At 37.8% G+C, this 24834-nt stretch overlaps 1 pseudogene; it reads right to left on the bottom strand.

Annotated features, from left to right (window-relative positions):
• Positions 3119–24834, bottom strand: part of LOC100739852 — a 54083-nt pseudogene continuing 32367 nt past the window's right edge.

Below are 24834 nucleotides of genomic sequence, written 5' to 3'. Positions count from 1 at the left end.
AAAGTGGCTTGAGATTATTACATAACTTTTCTGGTTTTAGATTCAAATAGATTTGGATCCTAATCTCAGGTCATCTTGCAGCATTGAAGTTGAATTAATTTTTCAACTTCAAGAGCCTCACTCTACAATACTGATAAATTTATGTAATTAATCAGGCTGTTTCAAGCATTAGAAATATAATATATTTAAAGAATTAATTTCAGTCCCTTATATATAAATAGTACTAAATAATTGGCAATTATTGTACATTTTTCAAGGTCCTCTATAATGAGTCTTCTAAATTGGATGATGTGCTTTTGGATATCTTAACCACTCTTAAGTGTTTCTACTATACTTTGTCCTAAAACATACCTAAATACTGGACCTGTCCCAAAAGGTAACTCTACTGGGATCAATAAATATAGATATTGAAAGATAGCAGATGTTCATTTAGTGTGCTAAAATTAACACTGCTACTAGCAGGATGGACAAAATGTTTCAAAGGATATTTCCATGCAACTTTGACAAATATGGCTTTATGTAATAATTAAAAGACCAATTCAGTATTGCAATCAGTAACCAGAGTGTGGTGATTAGTTTCTGCAAAGATTTTGTATACTCTTGAGTCTGGAAAGACAGATTTTCAGACAAATTATTCTGTAAATATTATCTTTGATTTAAATAAATCAAGACAAATTTTCTAGATGTGTATCATGTACAAGGCACTGTTGGTCATATGCTTGAATTCATAACCATTTCTTTCTAGTCCCTATAAATAAAGGTTTATTGTGCAACAGTTTTAAGAAATACAGAAAAACGCAATATTCATTCTGTATCCACAGTTCATCTATATCATTTTTATAACTGGTTAATCCTACTCCATACTAAAAGATAACCAAAGAGATGGAACAATAAGCATATATTTTAGTTAATTTCTTCTTTTGGGATGTCAAAACAGTGAAGTGAAGCAAGCCCTAAGACTGCTCTTTCTGACCTTTCTGTCCCCCACAACTTCCAAAGGGCTACCTGCATCAGAGATACACATTTTAATATATTTTCCTCCCATTATTAGTGTGTAGTGGGGAAAGGAAACAAGATAACACTGGTGCCTGCTTGGCTTCCTGTTCTAGAATGATCCTCACCTAGGAAAAAACATATCCACACATATGTATATCTACCACATGGAATTCTATGTTGATATTTAGATCCATAGGAGTAATAGTTGTTCATAAGTATTGTCTTTGTTATGTTTGTCGTTTGGTGAATGAATTTCCCTTTGTGGTGCAAAGATGATGACTCTGGGAGTACTGAGTGTCCCAGGTCCTTCAATATCAATCTTTTAATTCCTTCCTAAAAGCTGTACCAAAAGAAAAAAAAAATAGAATATAAGTTAAAATATCACAAACCCATCTTGGAATGTATCCAAAAATAGGTAAGCTATCTTAGACATAAGAATATGTCATTGTCACATAATCACATATGTTAAAGAGTAAGGGTAAAACTATTGCAGAACATTCAATATTATCATGTTGGGAGCAACAGAAATAGAAGCTTCTCATGGGGATGTTGGTTATTTTGTCATTATCCCTCACTTCATTACCTTAGGTGTTCATATTGCCCTTAGAAGTCCTTATTTTCTGGTTTCTGAGAATGCCTTGGAACCAGAAGACAATGTAATCTAATATATAAAATCTGAACAAAAATAAATACAGTTTTCCTGGTGTATAGATTATATTTATTTCCCTTTTTAAAAAGAATAAGTAAAATTAGTAAAAATTTACAAATATTTTATGCTAACATTTATACTGATATTTCTTTTGGTATAATTACACACTCAAATCTTTTTATTTATAATCAATTACCTCTTGGTGTGTGTGTGTTGTTACCACACAGTTTAAAGAATGTAGTTCTCTTTAATCTAGGTTGAAAAATATTGGGTCAAGTTTCCTGTGCTTTAACATTAGGATTTTTTTTTTTACATAAAAAAGACCATTATTAGCTATATTTAAATTTAAAGAATTCTTCTAGTAACAGTTCCAGAGCTAAAATGATTATTACCAGGTTTTACCTTCATCTTTTCCATGAAAGGGAAGAGAGTGTATGCTAAAAAGTTAATAAAATTGCAGTCTGCAAATACAGAAACAACTCTAGTCTTCATGTTTTTCCCACTACTTGCAAACCAGTAAAAATGAAATGCAGTGGATTGAAGAAGGGGAAATTCATAAGGCCAAGAGACTGACATTTACCCAAGTATCTTTTGAAAAATTTGACTTAAAATCTCTCTCCTAACAAATACAATTTAAAAGCTTTCACTCACAGTGGGTTTGACCAAAGCAGTGAAAATATTTCCCATCCTAGACATGGCAAACTAAGCATGGCCTCTTGCTAAAACTTGAAAGTCAACTACCTGTGGGCTGGCAAAAACTACTTTAGCTTCTTCTGAGGTCTTGACCTCTTATCAGAGTGTTTCCAGGACAACTGACACCAGACACAGTCAAATGAGGAATACCTGCGCTGGGAGGCACTAGGGCATATACAATATATAATCCAGACCTCCTTCAGGTGAAGGTAGGATTACACTTCACTCCCTTTGAAATGGGGCATGGTATGGACTTGCTTTGGACAATGAAATGTGAGCAGAAGTGATGTATGTCTTCCCCAGGTGGAAGCTTCAGTGGCTAATGTGCGATGTGCCATTTCACTTACCACGGAGGCTGAGGCAGAACATCTTGAGGTGGAGCATCTGTGAGCTGGGGTCTTGCTATGGTGAGCTGAGCCCTCCTGCTGACCTGATTGGCTGCTGTAACCTGAGTGGAAAAATCTATGCATGATTGTCAGAACACTGAGTTTTTGGAATTGTTTGTTATCACAGCAAAACCTAGCTTATTCTAATGGATGTGCAAACTATCCTCTATCTGAGAAAAGTCAGGTTAGATCTCTTTTTTTTCTTTTTTCTTTTTTTTTGGCCTTCACATATTTATTACTGAGGCAAAGCTCTACACAGAAACACCAACATAAAGAGAACCCATTTCCTGATATATCCAACTGTTTGTGCTGTTTTCAGTGTGATATGGTAAGATGCAAGGAAGTGACCACCACACAGCACAAATATGTGTGCCACCTCATGTGCAGAGGCTTCTTATAGACCCAGCTTGGTTCTTCGCCAATATCTTCTCTTTGAGTTGTACCTGATTTTATTACCACTTTTCATTCTAATCCATTGAGGGATGGGATAAATCTGCTTTTGCTTCTTAGCCAGGAATCATTTGATCCTGAAAGTCTTGTGAGAAGACACGGTGAGGAATTAATTCAACCACACATAGGATGGCAGAGAAGAGAGGAGGAAGCAGACAGAAGCCAGGTTAGATTTCACTAAGTTTCCCAGTCATCTTCAAAGCTCAATGTATACCATAAAGCTGTGAAAAAAATCCCTTTCCCTGGAAAAACTATGCAGCTGATGGCCTAAACAACTGAAGCTGAATAGGGAGTGATTCTCCACCTTATTAATTTCATTTTTTTGGTCTTTTTTTTTTTTTTTTTTTTTTGCCATTTCTTGGGCTGCTCCCGCGGCATATGGAGGTTCCCAGGCTAGGGGTCTAATCGGAGCTGTAGCCACCGGCCTACGCTAGAGCCACAGAAACGTGGGATCTGAGCCGCATATGCAACCTACACCACAGCTCATGGCAACACTGGATCCTTAACCCACTGAGCAAGGGCAGGGACTGAACCCGCAACCTCATGGTTCCTAGTTGGATTCGTTAACCACTGCGCCATGACGGGAACTCCTAATTTCATTTTTAAAAACTATACAACTTATAGCAATGTTCTGAGTACAGTTGTAGAATCCATAAGCTTCTACAAATTACTGGTGAAAAAATTCTTTTTTTGGTGGGGGTGGGGGAACTTGCATGTGGCATGCAGAAGTGCCTGGACCAGGAATCAGACCAATGACACAGCAGCAACCTGAGCTGCTACAATGACAATGCCAGATCCTCAAACTGCTGCACTTCAAGGGAACTCTGAGAATTCTATAGAAGATGATTTCTGACTACTTCTATGTGTCCTACATGGAGGAAGTTTACTTAATAAAATTTATACGAGAATTTTTAAGTGGAGACTTCAACTGATTTCATGTCAAAAATTTAAAAAAAATTTCAGTTATAACTTTTTGTCTGTAGTCTTACCAAGACTGATGAGCAAAGTTTGCAAATATTATCATCAGGAGTGCAGTGCAGCATAAACAAATCCGACTAGTATCCATGAGAGTGCAGTTTTGATCCCTGGCCTTGCTCAGTGGGTTGGGGATCCAGCATTGATGTGAGCTGTGGTGTAGGTCATAGATGTGATTTAGATCTTGCATTGCTGTGGCTGTGACATCAGCCAGCAGCTGCAGCTCCAATTTGACCCCTAGTCTGGGAAGTTCCACATGGCACAGGTGCTGCCCTAAAAAAAAAAAAAAAAAAAAAAAAAAAATTATCATCATATATTAGTGTCAGAACAATGCTTTGATTCAGAAAAGAAAATATGTTTTCTAGTATTTGGCACAATTCAGTCTATTCACTGAGGCCATGAGAGTTCACCCTTTCAATCTCAGCTTCTCCTTCTACAAAAGGGGTAATGTACTCCCTGTAAGAGTTTATTGCCGTTTTTATTGTTGTTGGCTGAGAGGCAGGTGTATGGAAATATACCTTAAAGTCAAAGCTTTAAAATATGGGAGTTTATGGAGTTCCCATCATGGCACAGCAGAAAGGAATCCGACTAGGAACCATGAGATTGCGGGTTCGATCCCTGGCCTCTCTCAGTGGGTTAAGGATTTGATGTTGCCATGAGCTGTGGTGTAGGTTGCAGACATGGCTCGGATCTGACGTTGCTGTGGCTCTGGTGTAGGCTGGCGGCTATAGCTCCAACTAGAACCCTAGCCTGGGAACCTCTATATGCCACGGGTGCAGCCCAACAAAAGATAAAAAAGTAATAATAATAAATAAAATATGGGCATTTAATGCTTAATAATTTGTTTTATTTTTTCTCCTATCTTTCTGTCAAATACTATTCACTGAAATTTTGAAATTTTAGCTTATATGGTTGTCAAAAATTGAAGGTGAGTACAAACAGTTCTGTATAATCCAAATCCAATTCTCATTATCATCTGAAGAAATAATATGTTTGAGGGAGCTCTGTCTATGGCTAATGCTTAAAAAAGGCATTTGGGCCTGAACCCCAATCAAAAAACCCAGATTTCCTATGGTCATTAGCCACACAGAGATTTATCTTTTCATTAGGTAGCTTCCTTATCTTCTTCTGTTTTGACCAACCTACCTTCTATATATATATTATTTTATGAGTAAATAGGGAAATGTGGGAAAGGGAACTACTATCTCAAAAATTCTGGGAGCAATTGTAAACAGAGATCTTTCTGCTAAACTTCTTCCTTCCATTTTGAACATATATCCCCAACTGGATAATCAACACTTGTAAGTGTTGGGGAAAAAAGTAGTTTACTCACGCTATTATCTATCTTAGTAAATCCTTGAATCAAAAATGTTGTGGCAGAAGTTCCCATTGTGGCACCATGGTAACAAATCTGACAAGTATCCATGAAGATACAGGCTCAATCCCTGGCCTCGCTCAGTGGGTTAAGGATCTGGTGTTGCCATGAGCTGTGGTATAGGTTGCAGATGTGGCTCAGATCCTGTGTCACTTTGGCTGTGGCTGTGGCTGTGGCTTAGGCAGCAGCTGCAGCTCTGATTTGACTACTAGCCTGGGAACTTCCACATGCCAGTAGTACAGCCCTAAAAAGCAAAATAATAACAATAATAATAATAATAATTGTTGTGGCTAACAAATGTTTCTTGAGTTTGTATGCAGCAGACAGGGGAAGAGAACTGCACATTTTTGAGAGCTTACTGTATACTGAGGGCGCAAAAAGACTTGCAATTCAATGAATTGATGAGTTGGGTATTACCCCACATTTTCAAATGAGGAACCTGGATTAGAAAAGTGAAGGAAATTAAATTTGCATGACTCACGCATTTCAGAATGGAGACCGGATATTAGGTCTCCCTTAGGCTCAAAACTCTTGATCTCACAAGCAGCAACACACTGCCTTCTCTTAAGGAAATTACAATCGAAATAGTTCCAGCAACACACTCTTTTTCTATGAACCTCAGTTTCCTCCCTTCAAGCATGATGATAATAATAGTTCATGAGATTGGGAAGAGGAAGTAGGGGAACATTTCAAACGGAGTTAATAATACAATGCCAAAAGAACATGGCTCATTCAGAGAGATAAGAATAAAGCAGTTTGACAGGAGATGAGCATTTGGATAGAGATGTGGCAGGATACAAGCTTCAAGGTGAAGTGGGGCCATGACTTTATTGTCTTGAATTTTACCATTGTGTGTCTTAATATGTGGGCAATGATGAGTTGTACCTCTGATTTATACCTCTGAGTTGTTAGGTATAAAATGGTAGACAGATGTAAAACATAAACTGAATCTGGATAGTGTATTTTAACAGACTTATTTTGTCAAGGATCTGCTATTATCACTAGAAGGCTTATTGCTCAAAATGTGGACAGAGAGCTTAGAGCCCTACACATTGGAGTTCCAATTCTGCCACCAAATAATAAAGAACTAGAACCACCTCATCAGATCTTATTTCATCATTTACAAAACTCCAGTGTTAAAATAGTTCCTTCCTACCTTGTAATTCTAAAGATGCAGCAAAATAAAACATTTAGGATCATGGGCCTTTGGGGGCGAACATAACTGGTCTAGTCTTCTTTCTTTCATGTTTTAACTTTCTTATGAAAAAAATATTTAATCTCATTAAGCCTCAGTTACAATGATTGTAGACTAGTGATAATAGTACATTCCTCAGGAATTCCAGTTGAGCCTCACAGGTTAACAAACCTGACTAGTAACAATGAGGATGCGGGTTCGATCCCTGGTCTTGCTCAGTGGGTTAAGGATCCAGTGTTGCCCTGAGCTGTGGTGTAGGTTGCAGACACCTCTCAGATCCCAAGTTGCTGTGGCTGTGGTGTAGGCTGGCCGCTCCAGCTCCAATTTGACCCCTAGCCTGGGAACCTCCATATGCCAAGGGTGACAGCCCTAAAAAGACAAAAGAAAAAAAAAAAGTACATTCCTCCTAGAGAAGCTGAAAAAATCAACACTTCAATGACATTCTTAATGTATATAATGCAAGCCTTGGCATTTGGGTTCACAGAAATTAGTAATAATGGTGAGTTTTGCACTCAGGCAATCTACAAAAAAAGATCTAAGTATGGCATCACTTCTAAGTACAACAAATTACTAAGATGTTTTCATCCTTCTACTCTCTAAAATAAAAATTGAGATTACTGTGAACTAGGGAGATCTGTGGCAAAGACTAATTTAAATTCTTTTTGGATCTCCTCCCCTCAATTCCACAGCATATGAACTCATACCTTCTTTAGTCTGTTTGTACTTTTGCTATTAAGAATGTAAGCTGACTTAGGGAATGCAGTAGACTGCATGTAGTAGTGCTGAAGGGGGAAAGGAAGTGATGGGGACCCTTTTCAACAGCATAGCATGCATGGGAGAGCCACATGCTGTGTGTCAGCCAGCTCACCCTGGGAGAGGAAAAGATTACTACAAATGGAAGAGTAATGTTATAAAGAATAAAAATTGAGGTTTTTTTTTCCCTTGGAACCATTAAAACTTTTCAAAAATACATAAAATCAACTTGAAGCTCAATTAAGGGCTGCTAAAGGGAGAAGCTTATGCTGGATCTCTAGCATCTGGACTAGGACTAGTGCATGCCCTGCGTATCCGTCACTGACAGCTTTCTGGGCTATTTTTAATTCAGTCTAATTAGTCATGCCTTCTCCTTCAAGAACAGGAATCAGCCAGAGTGTGGGTAACAAATGTGAGACTACCTTTTGGAGAATTTCTTTGCATATTATTTGGAAGACAATCATAAGGTCCTACAAGTGATAGCCTCTATAAACATCAGCCCAGAAAATTCAGCTGACGTCAACAAGCAGAGGTTAGAGGGGCTGTCATAAATATTGGGGTTGAACACAGCATCTGACATCAAAATCATGGTTTTGTAAACATTTCCTTCTTTGCAGGCCGATTTAATTATCTTGCACCCCAGAGAAGAGAAAAACTGGGGCCAACATCATTTCAAAGGAAAGAAAAATGTGTTCCTATTTTTATAGCCTTGTAAAAGCAAGGAAATGTCTGAAAAGAAGAAAAAAAAAGTCTTGAAGAAGAATGCAATGTGCTCCAACCCAAACCTATTCAAGATGTCATTCCTGGGTAGAATTCTATGCTCTCAGCATTAGACAGGCTGGTTAAGCAAAGGCAGGTTGTACATAGACTGTCATATGAATATGATATTGATGGATCATTTTTACAAACAGCCTAGACTGCAATGAAAATCCTTATGAATGTGCTAAGACCATTTTAACAGGTCACTGGAGACCAAAGTGCCTGAAGGAGAGAATCTACGCCAAGTCCTATGAACAGTTCATAATATATGAATAATGAAGCACTTCAGAAAAAAAAATATATATGTGTATATATGTATATAATGAAGATATGCCCAAAGACATTTCTTGTATCACTAATATTTTTGAGAACTCTTCTAGCTGCAATCTGATTAGGTGTTTCAGGATCTGCAATATGTTTTCTTCATGACACTCTGATTCACAGTTCTTTTTTAAACATTATTTTTCACATCATGGAGAACACATTTCCATTGTACCAAAGCAGGTAGAAATTTTGTCTGAAAAAAAGAATGGGACACTATAATAAGTTAATTCAAAGTAGAAACATTCCTCTGTACACATGTACCTAGAACTTCTTAGTCATTTTGAAGGCAATAGTGACAGGAGAAACATTAGCTGAAAATAAAAATCAGCTTCCTTCAAAATGGGGCAACATATAACTCTTCTCAACCAATCCCACATGTTTAATTTAGTCACTAAACATGTGACTCAGGTCAAAACGCATTGAGGGTGTGTCTTGCTCATCTACATACCCGACTGTCAAGTTTTCTCTGAGCAGTCCTCAATTTTAAATTTGAGGCTCTCAAAATACATCATAAATTCTAACCTAGTTTACTACTGAATCATCATTTAAATCAAATTTTTGAAAGAGGAATTTGTCATTGTGCCTGCCCAGCTCAGGACTTAAAAGTTCCAAAGAAGTTAACTTGAATCTAAGTTGCAGGTTATGATGACTCTTTAGAGCACACTCAACTAAAACAAAGACCAGTGTAGCACTATTATTCCCATATAATCTCTAGCTACTCTTCCTGACGTTTGCCTTTCATGGGACTAGACAAAGGGAAAAGGAGTTTGGTTGTACATCCGGTCCAATTTTTGGCATTTAATTCTTTCATTGATTAAAAAATAAGAAGATCCTCCATAGACCTTCTTGCTAAGCCCTACTAGGGGGTTTTTAGCAATAACTTTGCCTTTGGTTATATGTTTGCTAGAGGTTAAACATCACTGTTCATTGTTCTTAAAAGTAGTCATCTGCATTACAAAGACTTAATTTTATCCATTTATAGACAATTTTGCACTTGCCAAGTCATATCCTTGTGCATCTAGTTTTATCCTCACAAAATTCTTCTGAGGTGGACAGAGCAGGTGAACTCTCAACAGCAAGGGTAGCATTTAATTTATATTTACATCACCGATGCTAACTAAGGAAGGGTCTTAATTTTTTTTCTTTTTTTAATAGCAAAATCCAGGCTCAGTGAAATTCACTGACATTCCCAAGATGTACTATTGTGGAAAATTGTCATTAAGATTGGTTCAGAGGGCTTCAATTACTTCATGAGATCTGTGCTCCAACCCATTTATTGGCTCTTCCCCCATACTACACATACAACCTCATAATATTCATTATCAAACTTAAAAACAAAACAAAAAAAGCCTAAGAAGCAGAATAAAGATGGAAAAAAATTATTTGCTTCTTTAGCTTGAAATCTCAACACTGCATTGCATTTTTCTGATAATTTTTTGAGGTGTAGTAGACTTATTATATTAGTTTCAGGTTACAACATAGTGATTAAACTTTTATAGATTATACTCAGTTCATAGTTATTAGAAAACATTGGCTGTATTTCTTGTGCTGTGCAATATACTCTTGTAGGTTATTTATTTTATGCATAGTAGTTTTTAAGTCTTAATCCCCTACCCCTATCTTGCCTCTCTCTTCTTTCCTCTCCTCATGCTAGGTAACCACTAGTTTGTCTTAATTATTTGTGAGTCTGTCTATATTCTTTGGAAAAATATCTATTTAGGTCTTCTGCCCATTTTTTAATTGTATTCTTTGTGGGGATTTTAGTACTGAGTTGTATGAGCTATTTATATATTTTGGATATTAACCACTTATTGGTCACATCATTTGCAAATATTTTCTTCCATACATTATGTTGTCTTTTCGTTTTGTTGATGATTTCCTTTGCTGTTCAAAAAAAGCTTTCAATTTTAATTAGATCCCATTTGTTTATTTTTGCTTTTATATCTTTTGCCTTGAATCAGAATAAAAAAAATATATGATTTATGCCAAGGAATGTTCTGCTTAAGTTTTCTTCTAGGGTTTTTTTGGCTTCCAGTCTTAGTTTTAGGTCTTTAGTACACTTGAGTTTATTTATCCAGATGGTGTCAAAAAACATTTTAATTTCATTAGTTTTACATGTAACATTTGTCTTACCAGAACCACTCATTGAAGAAACTCTCTTTTCTCCATTATATATTTTGATTCCTTTTTCATAGGTTAATTGATCATAAGTATATGGGCTTATTTCTGTGTCCTCTATGCTACTCCATTGATCTATATGTTCGTTTTTGTGACAATACCATACTCTTTTGATGACTGTAGCTTTGTGGTATAGTCTGAAGTCAGGGAGTCCAATTCCTTCAACTCCATTTTTCATTCTCAGCTTTGTTTTGGCTACTCAGGGCCTTTTGCAGTTCTATACAAATTTTGAAAATGTTTTCATTCTGTGAAAAATGCCATTAGGAGTTCCCATTGTGGCTCAGTGGAAATGAACCCAACTTGTATCCACGAAAATGCACGTTCAATCCCTGGCCCCACTCAGTAGGCTAAGGATCTGAGCTGCAGTATAGGTTGTAGATATAGCTCAGATCTGGCATTGCTTTGGCTGTGGTATAGGCCAGAAGCTGTAGCTCTGATTCAGTTCCTAGCCTGGGAACTTCCATATGGCACAGGTGTGACAGGTGTGGCCCTAAAAAACAAACAAACAAAAATGCCATTAGTATTTTAATACAAAGTGTATTTATTCTGGATTGTGTTCTAAGGATCAAAAATTCATTAAAATAATAAAATACTCATCATACTTTCAAAGGAGTCATTCTTCAAAGGAGAAAATGTTGGCTCAAGAATAATTGTACTGTATGTATTCTACTTAAATTCTCCACTGGTTGATATTAACAATGTTTTGTATCTATACGATGCTTATTTTACTCAGCACTTCCACATAAATTACTCCCTAGAGCCACACAGTAACAACATTTATTCCCATTTTATAGGTAAGGAAATGGTGGATAAAAGGCCAAATGAAGTTTCCCAGGTCATATATCTTAGTGTAGGTGGTCTGCCTCCAAGAAGTGCTATCTTGAATACCAGACACTCTTATCCATTGTGATTCCTATTTTGAATCATAGCTCTTTTGAAACTTATTTCATTTGTCTAATTGTAATTCTCCATTCACTGAGAATTTTTGGGTGAGAAGACACTTACCAAAGAACACAGCAGAATGCATAGTGTGACCATATGAAACTGAATAGTGTTGATTTGTATATTGTACCATTTGATGGAGTTCTTGAGTAAGTGTGGGAGTGAGTGCATAGCCGGGAGATGGCTGAGTAGGCAAGAGACACTAGAAGTCCTTCTAATTAAAATATCTTCATCTTTTTTATATAAATATTTGAACAATTAGAAATTAATTTGGATTAGCAAATTCTTCTTTTTAAAAGCAAATATCCCAGGGAGATCAAATCTGTAAGTCATAGTGACAATTATTTTAATAATCATATGAATATCAAGCTGAAAAGAAGTAATTCAGGAAATAGGGCTGGTCAGGAAAGAAGAGATCATTTTAGAGCATGGAAGCTAGAAAGCCCTGGTGGGAAAGGGAAAACTTTGGACAGTTAGGAACCATTAAAAGGGCACTGAAAAATTAGAAGGTGGAAGGCAGAGCAGGAGGTGAAAAGGCAGTTGTATACTAGAGGGAAGTTATGCCCCTGAGCCTAGATAGCAACCAATATGTCACTGAAAGTGCACATGGCTGTTAATTCATAACTGAATTCCAAATCATTTTTAAGGCTACAGATACAATTCTCCCAAAGTCAGCTCAGTCTCTGCAGTTCATTTTAGCTTAATCTTTTATAAGGCACTGGCTCATGAAAACCAGTGTTATCCTCATCAGTCACTACTACCACTACTACTACCACCACCACCACACGTACACACACACACACACACGAAGTTCCTCATACCTACTTATTCTAGTCAAGATTTTAGAAGATCTAACTCCTTCTCTCTTAAGATGTTTTCCATTTTGTCTTTCTCAACTTCCCATCTAATTTATTCATTTAAATAATATTTTCTAAGTTCAAATTATCTATGGAGTGTTGTACTGAAATTTAGAGATTTTGAAACGAATAATTAGACCCATGCATTCAAGGAATTCAAAGTCCTGGGTGGCACTGTACCAGAGGTATAGACAGGATAGTATGGGAGCAGGAAAAGAGGAGCACTTAATTTAGCCTGGAGTGTTAGGAAACTTTTCGTAGGACCTGTGGTTGAGTCTTCTTTGGGGGTATGATTCAAATTCCTGCAAGGTACCATCTCAGTTATTTCTGAGGATCTGTTAATGTTTTTGCTAAATCCAAGTTCTTTCTTCAGAAAAATCTTAACTATCACTTAGCCAAAGAGTTTAACCATCAAGCCACTATAATATTTTAGGAAAATCTTCAACCATTCTCTCAAAGGTTATACCTATGATGAAAGTGTATGTGCATTTAGCACAGAATCAACACATCCTTTTAATACATTTGTCAAGTCTTTTAAAGTTGAATTATCCAAATTTTGGGATATTGCTAGCTATCATCTTTCAAATTCATTAAATATACTTCAATCACCAGGGTCTTTGGAGGTCTTTATCTAGTGATTATATAAAAATACAAACTGCATAATGACTTAGTGAAAAAGACCAACAGCAGGATGTTGCTGCTTTTCCATTTTTCTTACTGGTACAGCTCTTGAAAAAAGAATAATACAAGACTCTTTTGCTCTTAACATGCCCAGTTTCAGTTCAGTTTAATATTTGAAAGATTTTTCACTGTGCTTGCTTGAAAATACTTTTATATCATGACTATCTGTGGTGTGGTCACCTGTTAGAATCAAAAGCATCATCCTCTGCTGAAGCATCATTTACACACATTCTTAAGACTTTACCTCCAAAGTCATCCATATACAGGAAAAAAAGAAAAAAATGGATTTTTTCTGTTGCTATTATGTTAGTAAAGTGAAGAAGAAAAAGAAATAGTGCTGATCTCTTGAGTTCTTGACAACAACAGGAATAGAACATGTGAAGGAATGAGGGAGGCCAGGGGGTGATGCCATTCAATTGTTGCCATTCCCAACAATTTTGCGTAACAGGACTTAAATTTCAAAGGAAAATAAAAACTTCCAAGGTGACTAATGTGGTCATGATGAACAATTAGAGGAGGGTAACATGCTGGAGAGTACATCCTTATTCGACTAGCACACACCCATCATTAGGGTTTTCAAGAGGTAACAAACTATTGACAGGCTTGAGGAGAGCAGCTGAAATTACACAGTCACCCCACACTCTTTATCCATTTGTCACTAGTGGATGTAAATATTTACGGCTCAGGTAATAAACAACTTCCCTTATTTGGTGATTTGAGGTGCTGGTGCAATTCTAGGGTCACCAGAATGGTGTTAGGTTTCCTGCTGAGATCTGGGCTGGATTAAGGCAAGGGAGTCATAGCAGCTGCAAACGAAAATGTGTCATAACCCATTCCACCCCCATAATCCTTCTGTTCTCACACATGCCCTCAAATAGTGCCCCCCCCCATAGAAAAAAGCATTAAGACAATCTGTGCCTTGGATTTTACGGAACAAATTCTTTCCAAAAACTGGAACTTAGGAAAATGTGGAGTGCAGAAAGGAAACTAAACCAAGCATGCATAAAAGTAAAACACACCAGCCTCATCTGTTGAACAGCATGAGCTCTGGCAGTTCATAAGCAAATGTTGAATAATATTTATAGTCCAACAAAATAAGGACTTAATAAAGGGGAGAGTGGGTTGTCCTGGATGAGATCAACTTGGTCTGTTCTCTCAGATGTTGATCCTAGGATTAGGCAGCACAGATTCACCTCTGGTCTCCAAGAGTGCAGGAGAACCCTGTGATGGAGCTCAGCCTGGGTGGGGATGGAAAGGCCTCTAAAGAGATACTCTTCACCTGCATCTCTACACTTAGACACATGTGATGCCACCAGTCAGGACGACAGTGTATTTTTTTCACCTAAAGAGTGTGTCTGCAGAGCTGTCCTCCAACTAGGAGCCTTGGGGGCCACTGAGCAGAAAAATGCTCAGAAACCTCTATCTAAAATGAATGCTCTTTTTAAAAATATAAGTATACATACATAATGTACATATTAAGGTGTACAACGTGATGTAGACCACTTCTCAAGAACACTCAGAGATTCCATATAGTATCAGTACTATATGGTATTTTACTTAGGAAATATTGTTAGGACAGCTTTGATCTTAGGTTTCAAAGCATCGCATTAAAGTTAAAAAAAAGAAGATAAAATATGTTATAAAATTTTCTTTAAATGAAATGGTCTTTTAGGAGTAGAAGTTATACTAGACAGGTTATAATTATAGAATATTAGGAATACTTTCCTCTAAGATTCTGGATCATGAAACTGTTTTCCTTAAAACTGATAAGACCTTAAGTGGATGTTGAATCCTGAAGTTTGCTGCAGTACTGTGCATCTACACTTGAAACTGCCCTGAGACACTCTTGATTGGAAATTTTCTCACCTGACAATTCCCAGATTTGAAAAAAAACAGGTCCATAACCATTAATTGATATAATCTATGATCAAGGCATTTTGCTACCACAATTTGTGGAATAAATGCCTGGGGAGCCTTCTTTTACAAAGAAGAAAATTTGTGTAGGAAATAACATTAAATATAAGGTACCCATGGAAATGGTGCTAAATTTTACTTAGCGGATTCTATTTTTTCTTTTTTGCTTCTTATGACCACATCTGCAGCATATGGAAGTTCCTGAACTAGGGTTCAAATTGGAGCTACAGCTTCAGGTTTACACCATAGCCACAGCAATGCCTGATTTGAGCTGCATCTGTCACCTACACCACAGCTCATGGCAATGCTGGCTCCTCAACCCACCGAGCAAGGCCAGGGATTAAATCTGCATCCTCATGGACAATAAGGTGGTTTCTTAATCTGCTGAGCCACAACGAGAACTCCTTCTTAGTGAATTCTTGTACACAACCCTTACAGGCACCTTTTATTCTTCCCAACACAACCTTATTACAACAGAAAGGGAAGATGTCCTGGGTGAGATCCGGATCCTCCTTTAAGGTTGTACTTGTTGCTCAAACCTCCCTTCAAGGAAGACTTGTTACCCCAGCTGCTAGGGCTACTGTTGTAGGCAAGCTTCAGTTGGTAGCACCTTCAGTGGTAACTTCAGCTAAGGAGAAACTCCTTGTCCTAAGCCATGTCCTTATGAGAGCAGCCCACATCAAATGACTGATAAAGGGTTTATATAACTGTCAGTTCATTTCAGCTCACCCAGTGCTGAACAACATGAAGAGGTTGTTTTAGCTCCAGAATTTCTCCGTGGGGTTGGTTATTGGTGAAGATTGTCATGAGGCCATCAATTCAACTGCTTCTTCTGCCAGATCCTACTGGCCTTTTCTGTCTTCTCTGGGTGTTGATTCATCTGAGTCCAGCACAGTTTCCTTCACAGAGAACTCAACCTGTGACCTGTGGTAAGATCTTTGCTAGGACTATTGCTCCAGCTTCAGAGAAGAAAGGGAATTCTGATGATTTGAACTCCAGGTGGAGACCATTATTTGCTTATAGAATTCCTCAATAAATGAGTTAGACAATGGATAACTAACTCTCTAAATTAAGGACAGATCATTTAGGTTTAAGGATGCCATGGGAGAATTGCTAACTTTGATTTCCTCTTTTCTAAATTCCAGCACCAGTATTAAAAGAAAATAAAAAGTGTGGGACCTATCCATATAACTCATCTAAGCTAATAAGACTTGGTAAAGATGGTGATTTTCATAACAATTAACATTCATACATTAGCTTTGCTTGACAGTTTTGGCATGCCCAGTTTTGTCACTCTTGTCTTTAGATATGTTCTCTAGATGTCTTTATTTCAAGCCATAGAATCAATCCTGGCCTGAAGATAGGATGATTTAAGAGACTAAATCAATGACTATACATGATCAGCTTTATATCTATTTCTACTCAGGTCTTAAATGTTCTAATTCCTTGGTGATGCAGCTTTTGATTTGTTTTCTTAAGAAGAAATCCTAATTATGTAGCTTAAAAAAAAAAAAAGGTATAAATGTTTTACTCCTAAATTCCAACTGCTTCTTATGAAATCTTAGTTTCTCTCTTGTAACTCCCCAATGGCTATCATCTACCAAAGTTTCCTGTAGATTGCTTTTCTCATGACGGCTTGGTGGCTTAAATCCTGAATTTGTTTGGAAGATAAAATGTTCTTCAGAAAGCCCTAAATAATCTGCTGCTAAACTTTTCCCTGTATTTCATCATCTATCCTATTCCTGACCTGTGATTCTGAGTGGAATGGATTTGGGCTATATTTGCTGCATTTAACTAAGCTTTCCTTCAAGCCAGAAACTTCCAAAGACATCTTGGTGTTCATGGATAAAAAGCAATAAATCTATCCCGGGATAAGAAAAGTGCCCTGATATTTAATGAAAAAGTGATTTTATCACTCAATTAGACTCTACAACATAATTAATGCATGGCCCTAACCATTTAGAGGTTATATTAACACATCTCTTTTGAAGGGCTCAATTTCCTTACAATTCTAACTAAAGCTTCCCAACCATGTGAGACCATTATCTTTGAAACTATATACCTAATGGACCAAGATCTATGTTCATCCCTATTGGGAAAGGCAGTCTCATGTTCAGTCTTCCAGCCCCTGCTCAGCTGCTTAGGAATGGGTCTTGGACCTGGAACACTTCCTTACCAGGAATAAAGAGCCCACAAATCCTTTGCTGGGTTTATCACATTGTGTGGGAATATCTCTCCCAATTTCATGCTGAATGTATGCTCTTTTGTTGTGCTTAGGCACGTGCATCATATGGCATCTGACCAACGCCAACTCTACTGTACCTGTCCTCATAGGGGAAGGGAGAGCATCCTTCACTGTTGCACAAAAGGGGTGCACAGAAGCTATTTGCCCTGCATGGGATGCAGGGAAAGACCTGCTGGCCATGGGGGACCAATGCTCAATAATGAATCTGATCTAGCTCTGTCTCTTCTCTTTGTGAGTAAAATGTTATTTCACCCAGTGCTTGACTGAGTTATCTTTTCTTTGGTGACTACAATAGTGAGATTATGTGGCTGAAAGTGTGCAAGAGTCCTCCCCTGGGATTGATAAACCCGGGCATGGTACTCTGTTTGACAGTCCACTACTGCATCTTTTTTTTTTTTTTTTTTTTTTTTTTTTTGTCTTTTGTCTTCTTTTAGGTCTGTACCCATGGCATATGGAGTTTCCCAGGCTAGGGGTCTAATCGGAGCTGTAACCGCTGGCCTATGCCAGAGGCACAGCAATGCCAGATCCGAGCTGCATATGCGGCCTACACCAGAGCTCATGGCAACGCCAGATCCTTAACCCACTGAGCAAGGCCAGGGATAAAACCTGAAACCTCAAGTTTCCTAGTCGGGTTCATTTCTGCTACACCACGACGGGAACTCTCCCTCTAATGGATCCTTTTAAAGTCATTCTTACAATTATGGGAGGAAATTCTTTCATATTTACAAATTATACACAAATTCAAAGGGTTTTCATATATGAAATTGTCAAAAAAACTAGAGTCCCACATTGTCATATAAAATTGATTCTTTATAAAACTTTGGAAAACAATTAGAATTATTAAATGAAAAGATTGATTTAATTTATGTATATTAAAATACAAAATACATATATATTTAAATGAAAATAAATTCATAAAAGCATACTGTAATATTTATATGCATGCATGTGTAAAATCACCAGATGTATACCTGAAGCCCTAATTATGATTAAACCTAAATACTTGTAAAACGAAACAAAAGTTGACCAGCCACCACCTTCCCCCATGGAAATAATTAATTCATATCTTCTGGTAGAACGTTTGCCATATTTCTCTTCAAAGAAAAATTAGGCAAACAGATTTTAGATTTCTCCCTCCAGAGGGCATATCAGGTGATAATATCTCAAAGAAGATCATTGCCCAAAGGCCAAAAACATTGCATTCCTGTCCCTGAAAGTCCTGATTGAGTTAGTAGAATAAAACCTCAATTTCTGCCCATAAATAGTTCCTAAGGTGTGGGGGAAGGAACAATAACTTGATGAGATTAAAAGAGTTTTGGAGGACTCCACCTTTAAACTCATTCACCATGCATCACAGCACAAGCTTCTAAGATCCCCTTCCCTACACCCAACCCCTGCCCCCATTACAGATTTGAACAAGCACTGAAGGAGAAGCAATTCAAGTACCCATTGACCGACCCAGGTTGAAAATAATCTAGGGGGAAAAAAAGGTCAACATGGGAGCAAAGTTCTCTTCATTAAGAAGATGTAATAAGCAGAACATAAACAGTCTGTGATTGCTAAAAGCATGAAATAATGTTCACACTGACAGGAATTTAGCATTTAAAAAAAGAGTTTCATTAAATAGAAATAAAAAAGTTCAGTGACCCTCACCACCTCTAAGGATATTCCCAGAATTTAGCAAAAAGAAGCAAAAATATATACATTAAGAGAATGCTTTCAAGATTTCTTTTTACAAAGACGACAGCAATTACAGACACAATCTGGCAGGAAGGACCATAGATCTTGCCTCCAAGGCAAACTTCATCCCAAAGGTCATCTCTGTGTCCCATTTCTGAAATGTCCTCTTTCATTTCTTAAAAATGGTGGTGTGTTCCTCTCTTTCTTACATCCATCAAACCTAATTTCCAGGACTTTGTTATCCTGTTGCTGTACTTGACTAAATGGAGTCTTAACCCCTTTTATCTCTTTGGAATTATATCATCTGGCCAGACAATCCTTCTTCTGCCTGGAGCCTTAGTGGCTGGCTCATTCCTTATATTTTTTCCATTAACTTTTTAATATCATCGATACTGGCAGAAGAATATGCTTTTAACAGAACAACTACATTTAAAAATGTAAAATATATTTATTTTTTTCCCAAGTTCAAACTTCACAATTTTGGGAAAGAACACAAGCTATTAGGGACTTTGAGCTCATGGATTGCGCTAAAAGTCAAATATACTGGCTTTCTTCACCCAGAGGCAATGACTGCAGAGGAAAGACGGGAAACAAGGTGAAACTGACAAAGCTTATGACTTTAACCCAACCAGAACTGAGACTACGGCTTGAATCCACATATTTTTAATTAGAATCTCTCACCTGGTGTCCAGGTTCTTTGTGTCTCAGCACAGAAGGAATTCAGTGAGAGACAAAGTGATAGGCAAGAAATAGACTTACTAAGATAGGACACTTGTGAGAGATATAAATGGACAGGCAAAGAAGCACTGCCCTGAGTATTAGGTGGTTTACATTTTTATAATCCAAGGAAAGTGGAAAAGGGGAAAAGACCACCTTCCTTCCTGTTCTTTGAGAAGACGTTAGGCTTACATCATTAGCTCCTCCTTCATGTTCGGTAAGAGAGTATTTGACCCTATGAGGTCAAACTACGACTATCTTGGCGCTTACTCAAATCAGCAGAAGGGTGGTAACATAGGCTAAAAATGTTGTATTGTTGAATAATATCAGATTTCCGTATAATGAGGGTCTCCTACGTTGTCTTTTTTTTTTTTTTTTCCCTTTTTTAGGGCCTTACCCATAGCATATGGAGGTTCCCAGGCTAGACGTCAAATCAGAGCTATAGCTACTGGCCTACACCACAGCCACAGCAATGCTAGATCCAACCTACATCTTCAACCTAAACCACAGCTCATGGTAACACTGGATCCTGAACCCACCGAGCAAAGCCAGGAATCAAACCTTTGTCCTCATGGATGCTAGTCAGATTTGTTTCTGCTGAGCCACAACAGAAACTCCAAGGGTCTCCTACTTTGGAATGTCATCTTTCCCTTCAAATCCTGTCCTTTGTCCTAAGGATCATTATCTTGCTGAACTTGAATGCAGGCCTCATTTCATCTTTCATTTAATAACCTGAGACATATATCCTGTTTTTATTATGGTTTTATACTTAAGCAAGGCTGCTCTGTTCCATGTAGTTCTAACGGCTTTTTTGAACAATTGATTTTTAGCTTACAGTGGTCTCCCAAATTTCCCTAGCTCTCCATCTCTATCTATGGTCCCCAGTTGGGACTTCTACAACTCCCTGTGTAACTATCCTACTCCATCCCTATCAGAGGGAAGAAGAGGTTTTCCTAAAACACACTTCCAACTGGAAATTTTTTTAATATATACACATAAAAAGTCCTTAGGCATTTTTGTTGTCAAATTTCTGGCAATACAGAGATGACACAGATATCTTGAGAATTAATATTTGGCATAAGTTTCTGTCCCCAAAACTTCAAGGCAGTGATTTTTTAAAAAAATTTATCTGACTCTGTACGTGTAAGTTTGTGAACGGTTTGAAGAACAGCCTTAGCTCAGGTTTCATTTTTTATTTAGAATCCTTATAACTCTGTCACTGAACATCTTGAATTTGTTTTGCATGTCATCAACTGTATGAGATGAAGATTTTTTTTTTAATCCTTTATTAACTATACAATCAAAGTCTCAGGCCCTGCATGATTCTCTAAAATTTGTGGCTTTCAGATCAGCAGTGCCCTAGTTCAAGAAGGAAATTGCTTTCAGGCAGTATTATTCAAAGAGTCTTGTTTCCATTTTATCTTTTATTTAAGGCTGCTGTGTCATCTAGGGCCTCTTCATGAGGGTTCCAATTATTTGATAGGCAGCAGTCAGTGACATTTTCCTCTTGTTTTCTCTTCTGATAGGCACACGCTAAAATTTACTTTCACTAAAAAATTTGGCACCTTCTCAGTGGTTGAGGCAGTTTACACAAGGGCCACAAAGATTTCACTGTGAAGCAAAGGAAAAAAAATGAGTGTCTCTGGAATAAAGAGTTCTGCAGAATTACCTAAAGAGGCCCCCAGCCCTGGTTTAAATCATCTGCATTATCTCTTTCTTCATTCCCCGATGACTGGTAGGCTGATAGCAATCTGAGAGTCCTAGTGTTGAACAAGGATCCTAGTTAATTCTCAGCAGGCAAGTCAGATTAAGCCCTGGGGTTTTCTTTTCCTCCTGTGAGGCTCTTATTGCCCTGGCCCTTTCAACCCCAGACAGTCACAGGTTATAGAAGCCAACCTCCAAATAACATTAAAAACTTACAAAATGATCGATCGTCCTATAAGAAAGGATCATTTTACATAAAATGTTGAAGCAGGTCTCTGCTTTTTTGTTCACCTGCACCCAGGTCAAACCCTTAGTGTGGATAACATTTTTAAGTCTTTACTGTTGGGGCCAGAGTAGCCCTTAATAGAGACCCTCTATTCCTTGTCACAATGCTATGGAGTAGGCACTATCATTTGTACCTTGCAGATAAAGAAACTGAGGTATGAGAAGTGACCTGCACAAGTCTATACATATAGTAATTGGTGAATCTGTTGCTGAAATATTGGCTAACTTTCTACACCGATGCCAAATAGAAGTGTAGAGACAGAGTCAGAGGAAACAAAAAGTAGATTTAATTGCCAGGCAGAGAGGGAACACAGCAGGCTAGTGCCTCAAGGACTGTGCCCTCCCTGGAAGAGTGAGGAGTCTTATAGTAACTTTAAGTACAGTTCGAGGAGCAGGATTGATCGGCTCATGGACACCTTTCTGATTGGTGTGCGGCGAGGTAGTTGGGTGTTGGTGTCATCAACCCTCTGGTTCCAACTGGTCTGGGGTCTATGTGCTTGTGGGCAACATAGAGTTAACTTCTTCCACCAGGGGGGGGCTTAACACTTGCAAAACAGCTCCAAGGACATGGATCAGAGTATTATTTATAGGCCTTGAGGAAGAACTAAAGCTCCTTAACTTTGTGGAATGGCTAAATTATTATTATTCTAACTTGTTCAACTATTTTCTTTTTTTTTTTTTCCTCTGTATTTTCTCACTTCTCTGATTAAATTTATTCTTCGACTAAAGTTTTTCCATAGACAAAAAGGCAGGCAGAGGACATGTGTGGGGGTCCACTCTGGGAAGGCCTCACAGGGTCCTGCTCTGTTACAAATCCAGGGTCAGAACCCAGAAAGTCAAGGCTGCAAAACAAGGCTCAGGAACATCTGCCTTACTACTTTTTATTCTTATCCTCTTCTATTTCTCCAACTAGCTAAGAGTATTTATGGTTTTGTGAAACACATGATAATGGTAGGAAATAAACAGTAACATAAAATTAAGAAATGAATGAAATCCTTGCATAATCCCTTCATTCAAGGATTATTCTCTTAGTATCTCATTTATTCTATTCCAGAATGTTCATTCTCTCTCTCACTCACTCTTGCTCATTTAATATGCCACTTTTAAATGTAACATGCCATAAGCTGTTTATGTCATTAAATATAATATTCTTCAAAAAATTGATCTTAATAGTAACACAATGTTCCATTAAATAGCCACATTTCATATGCATTTTGTGTTAAGAAATAAGACCTTTTCCTTTCTGGAAGCACTTGTTTCTCATTCTCTTTCCTTTTCCATAGACTTCAGATGTGAGCATGTAACTCAGATCTGGTCAAAGTACCAAATAGTTTAGGTTTTCTTTTTCTTTCTTTCTTTCTTTCTTTCTTTCTTTCTTTCTTTCTTTCTTTCTTTCTTTCTTTCTTTCTCTCTCTCTCTTTCTTTCTTCTTTCTTTCTTTCTTTTTCTTTTTTTTCTTTCTTTCTTTCTCTCTTTCTCTCTCTTTCTTTTTCTTTCATCTTTTTTTCTTTCCTTCTTTCTTTCTTTCTCTCTTTCTTTCTTTAAGATATGCATGTAATCCCAAATGTTTTCCTGTGAACTCTTGTTGCAGAAACTCACCCTTTGTCCACAAGTGCCCAATAAAAATGAGGAGACAGAGTTTGGGGTGAAGGAGAAAAAGTAGCTTTATTGTTTGCCAGGCAAAGGAGGACACAGCAGGCTAATGCCTAAAGACTGTGCCCTCCTTTATGAGAGAATAGGAGGTAGTTTAATAGTTCAGGAGTGGAAAATAGAGAGGCAGATAAGGATCTGGGTAGATCAGGCAAGCTGTCATTCTTCTTCAGAGTTGGAGTTTCATGACCCCAGAACTGGTTCTGGTGGTCCTTCTCTCTGGTTTTCATCTGTTGTTGTTTCATTTCATTGTTCTGCAGAATGCAAAAATACTATGTATATCTCTTGAGAAGGAACCAGGATCCTGACCCAAGGCTGCACTGTTGTTCCTAGGCTGCTCCTCCCTTACCTTTGAATCCCCTCCCTTCCCTGATTAGCAACTGTTTGAACCTGCCCTTTGTAACACAGGGAAAGTTGGGGAGGCTAAATGAGTCCTATTTCCCAAAAAATAAGAAATGGGACACACAAAAAGCCTTGTGCCCAGTAGCCCCATGGGGTCCTGCTTGGTTACACTCTCAAAAATTTTTTCTGGAATCATTGGAAAGAGGCATTTTATCTGTTGATATTCCTAAATTGATAAGCTTAGGGTACCTTGCCACTGGTGAGAACAGGGCTGTTGCTGAGGACACTGAGAGCTAGATTTCTCACTCTGTTGCTTGATACCTAGATTGAACCTCACCTGATGTTCGATTTAACCCTGAACTTTTCAAGAAGTTCCTGTCTTGCATAAATAACAAGTGCAAAGTCCATGAAATAAGAACATGTTTGAATGGCTGAGGAATAGCAAAGGCCAGTGGGTGGAGAGGCAAGGAGAAGGGCAGGCGAGGAGTACAGAGCAATTCCACAGGGCCAGATCATGCAGGGTGTTTGAGGTTTTTCTGAGGAATTTGGCCTTTACCCCAAGTGTGAGGGAAGTCAGTCACTGGAGGGTCCTGTGCAGAGAAATGGCATGACTTGACATTTTTAAAATGTGGCTCTGTTTTGTTGGTAATACTTGCGGGAGGCAGTACAGAGAGATGAGTAAAAAGTTATTACAGTAATCAGGGAAGAGTTGACATCTTTTATCAGGATTTCTGCCTGGATCTTTGCTACCCATTTGCCTGTGTGGCCCTGGGTATGCACATAGAAAAGATTGAGGTTGATGATATGCCCTGTGTACTGAGATGCAGAGTGAAGCCTCGGGTCTGAACTCCCCCCTTGAGTATCCCTGAGGCTAAGGGATTGTGACTTTAAATGGCAAATAAAAAAACTCTATGACAGGTTAAGAGCAATACATTGAAATAGAAAAGAAGAAATTCTTCTCTGACTTTGTAACAAAGGGCATAATTTCCTCTTGTTCTGGGCTCTGCAAATCATGTAGGCAACTTCATACAAAAACTTCATTTCAATTGTAGAAATAGTGTGTGGATAGTTGAGATATAGAAGAA

Source organism: Sus scrofa, chromosome 6 (genome assembly GCF_000003025.6).
Source record: "Sus scrofa isolate TJ Tabasco breed Duroc chromosome 6, Sscrofa11.1, whole genome shotgun sequence".
Classification (NCBI taxonomy): Eukaryota; Metazoa; Chordata; class Mammalia; order Artiodactyla; family Suidae; genus Sus; species Sus scrofa.
This window is presented reverse-complemented; position numbering and strand designations above follow the sequence as displayed.